Source organism: Quercus suber, unplaced genomic scaffold (genome assembly GCF_002906115.3).
Source record: "Quercus suber isolate HL8 unplaced genomic scaffold, Cork oak 2.0 scaffold_562, whole genome shotgun sequence".
NCBI classification, from domain to species: Eukaryota; Viridiplantae; Streptophyta; class Magnoliopsida; order Fagales; family Fagaceae; genus Quercus; species Quercus suber.
The window spans coordinates 62,827-67,171 of NW_027070007.1; the positions used below are offsets into that span (position 1 = coordinate 62,827).

General features: G+C 30.8%; 1 non-coding gene across 1 annotated transcript; it reads right to left on the reverse strand.

Moving 5' to 3' along the window:
- Window positions 1-426: 426 nt before the first annotated feature.
- On the reverse strand, window positions 427-532 carry LOC111998740 (small nucleolar RNA R71). The gene has a single exon (XR_002881503.2). It is a non-coding gene; the product is annotated as a small nucleolar RNA R71 (small nucleolar RNA).
- Window positions 533-4,345: the final 3,813 nt, after the last annotated feature.

Below are 4,345 nucleotides of genomic sequence, written 5' to 3' on the forward strand. Positions count from 1 at the left end.
CGTCAGCTCAAGAAAGAAAAGAAGAAAGAGGCCAACACATCTCTATCTAAGATGGCCGATCAAGAGCAAAAGGCGTTAAGGGATTATGCTATGCCCTCGGTAAATGGAGCTACATCGAGCATAAGGAGGCCAGATACAAGCCAATAATTTTGAGATCAAGCCGGCCATCATTCAAATGATAAGCAACTGTCCAGTTCAAGGACTGTCACAAGAGGATCCTAAGTCCATATTGCAAATTTCTTGGAATTTGTGATGCTTTTAAACATAACGGAGTGACAGATGATGCGATTCGACTAAGCTTTTTCCCTTCTCAGTTAGGGATAAAGCAAAAGTTTGGTTGAATTCTTTGCCACCTGGCATCATTACTACATGGGAGGAGTTGGCACAAAAATTCTTAGCAAAATATTTCCCTCCTGAAAGACAACGAAGCTAAGGAATGATATCACCACGTTCATCCAATTTAAGGGTGAATCATTATACGAAGCATGGGAGAGGTACAAAGATTTATTGCAAAGTGTCCTCATCATGACCTTCCAGCATGGCTTCAAGTGCAAACATTCTACAATGGTCTAGGAGCTACAAATAGGTCCATGGTTGATGCAGCAGCTGGTGGAGCTTTAATAGTAAAACTCATGAGGCAGCCTATGAACTTCTGGAAGAATTGGCATCCAATAGCTATCAATGGCCTACAGAAAGAGCAATGCCAAGAAAGACAACTGAGTTTTAGAACTTGATTCTATTACCTCATTGGCAACACAAATGGCAACTTTGTTCAACAACTAGGTAAAATGAATGTTAATGCTATTCAAACTAATGTTGTTTGTGATCATTGTGAGGAAATCATTCAATGTTGATGCCAAGTGGGAAATCCTTTTGCTCAATCGAGTTATGGACAAGCAAATTATGTGTCAAATTTTCAACGTAAAATAATCCATACTCGAACAGTACAATCCTGGATGGAAAAAATAGTAAGCATTAAGAATAAGAATTAAACACTCAATCATGGAAATATTAAAAATAAAATAACTCAGAAAATAAATTGTGTGTTCATTGCTAGACTACATCAATGCTTTAGAAAATAAAATTTAGTTCATAATAAAATTGAAAAGAAAACAAATAAAACTTATGTCTTTCATCCGAATTGGTTGATCAACATGAAGCTCTCGCCTTTGTCCTTAGATACTTCTCTTTTAAAAGACTCCAAAAAGAAAATTCTTCTATGCGGCGTCTCCTTTTCCTCTCAGGTTTCTCTCCCTTCTTTTTACCCTAAAGAGCCTTTAAATAGGTCAAGGAATCCTATTACAAGTTGAATTCCCGTTTGGAGAAAATCCCAGATTTTTAGGTTTTATTTAACCGATGATTTTGGCCCATTTAAATTCAGAATTCAGACTTTTGGTAAACTACAAAGTTGTAGCCCTTTAAGTTAACTTTCCATCCCAACTTGAATCATCTAGATGGGATATCTGAGCCGAAAGTTATGCCAAAAATACTAACTGATGTGCAGGCTGGAATCCTAATCCGAATTGGATTTGAATTTAATTAGCTTAGCCCCATTTTGCATGTAAAGCCCTTGTTACCTGCAACACAAAAATATTATATAATCAATAACAAAATAACATAAAAATAAGGCTAAATATGTAGATATGTGAGTACTTTTTTTTTTTGTATATATTTCATGCACGTCATAAACGTTTGAGTCTTGTTGGTTTCAAAAGTCGATTTGGATTATAATAGTCTAAACTACACCTTAGAATTTGCTCAATTAATTGGGTTTGTTCGCTTCCATCTCATTAATTTTTTAATATAATTTCTTATTATGATTTTGTAGCCGATAAAGGTAATCGTAAATGTGCACTCAGAGACAAATGGAGAGACACTAAGAGAGGAATTGTTGGGGACAAATTTCCACCATGTCAAATCATCACCCACCTTCAACCCAACCTCTTGACACCTTCATATACAGCAAGAACCACTACCAGTACAAGTATTTTTAACAACAAAAATTTGTGTTAAATATTATGTAGGTTTTGTTATTTTGGGTTAATTTTTATTATTTAGTTATTTGGGTTATTGGTTTTAATTAAGGTTGAATGATGAGAAAAACAGAGCATGATAGAAGACATCTACAACACCAAGAAGCAGAAAAGGTGGAGATATAATTGAAAGGGTTTTTTTGGTGTTGGTTTGATAGTCTCCCTCAAATGTGTGGGACTCTTTAATGGTGAGCATGCTTAGATTAGAGGATTTTGGGTTGATAAAGGAATTTGGGTTAGGGTATGGTGGCAGACCTATGTGTTTTAGTTTTTTTTTTTAATGGTTTTTGCTTTGTTTCTTAGATTTAGATGGTTTATCCTTAATCACCATTAAAATATGTAGTTGAAGCTTGAATGTTGTAGTGTAGTCATATGACAAATGCAAATTAATTGTTGTTTAATTTTGTTGCTTTAAATTTAAAGGTGTTAAAATCTGTTGAATAAGTTATAATGATCATTGCAATAGAATAAATGCTTTCTAAATCTAAATCAAACGACTATAAGATTGTGCTTTATGTTAACTTGAGATTTTCATTTGAATAAGGCAAATTGATTCATAAGGCAAGCACTGTTATGGTCAAGGGTGAAAGTTTTAAATTTAAATACTGTCTTGGCTTTTGGATCCTTTGGGCATATTTTGTTATGATTAGGCAAGGTCACTATGCAGAATCCATTGTGCCATTTAGCAGGGGTGGCAGTACTTTTTGGTCAGGGGGTTCTGACTTCAAAAAAGAAGAAGAATTATATATATTTAATATTTTTTTTGTTAGTATAATACATTAATTTTTTCTTAAAAATATTTTTGCACACCTTAACTTAAATTTTATGCACCCTTATTACAAGTATTTTTGACTTTAAAGTAAGAGTAAGTGTTTGTGAATTTTTGGTCAGGGGGTTCTGACTTCAAAAAAGAAGAAGAATTATATATATTTAATATTTTTTTTGTTAGTATAATACATTAATTTTTTCTTAAAAATATTTTTGCACACCTTAACTTAAATTTTATGCACCCTTATTACAAGTATTTTTGACTTTAAAGTAAGAGTAAGTGTTTGTGAATTGTAAGTATTACTTTTTATTATAAATTTTTTATTATATGTATATGAGTGTGTCTAATATTAATTGTGTGTATTTTTTTTTATAATGTCATTTGTGTGGATAATGACGTGTACATGAATGTTTGTGTACAATATAAATATAATATAACTTTATATAATTTAATAATTAGGAAATAGAGAGGATTTTTTTTAGAGAGTTTCAACCTGTGACGTCTGCTCTTGATAATAGCTCTTTATCATCAAATCAAGATATCGATCAATTTTTGGTGTAGACGAGAATTGAGAGGATTTGTTATATGAATGTGTATAGTTATCATGTTATAATAACTTTTTTTCATAAAGTTAGAAAAATTGAAGAAAAAAATTGCAAAGTTAATGATTATTTAAGCATTTGATTGATTAAATAAACACGTAGTGAAGTATTTTATGTATGAATGAGTGTGGTTATGTGTATCAATAATTAATATAGAGTCAATGAGTTGAGTTTAGTCATTTAGTTTAAAATATTTTTATAAAAACAATGCATGACAAATATATAATATTAACTACATAAAAATAAAAATTTAGACAAACTTAACAAAATAAAATGATCATAGCTACTTATATTGGCAATAAATTCTTGTAATGAACTATTGTGTAACAATTCAAAATTTGAAAACTTGTAGAAGGAAATTGTAAAAATTCATTTTTTTTTTGTCTATAACTTGATATATTCAAGTTCTCTTTTATTAATTTTTTTTTAATTTAGATTTTTTAATGACCTCCCTAAACAAAATTTCTGGATCTACCACTGCCATTTAGAGTACAAAATATTTACATTTCATACTCTATGAAAATTGAGTGCAGTTGATTTATGCTTGGTAAAAAATTTATGCCTGTTTTGTGAAAGTCCTCTATTGTTGTTTGGATTATTTTTTGTTTCTTTTCATGCCAACATGGTCTATGCTGTGACTGATGGAATTGAGAGAATTTAGTTGAATTCAAGGCGACAACCCTCCTAAAAATTATTAAAATTATTAGACAAGAGGAGAATAGTTTTTTTTGGAATAATATTTGCTGCCACTTATTACTTGAGCCATAGCTTAAATACAACTATGACATATTCATTTAAAGCTATTAAAGCTGTGTGTTTGAGACTTATTAAGTTATGTTGCAAGGTGAATATTTTATATCAATATCTGTTTGTTATCATGTGTTTGAAAATTTTAGGATAAATGAGTTTGTGAACTCTAATTTGTTATTTTTTGCTTTCCA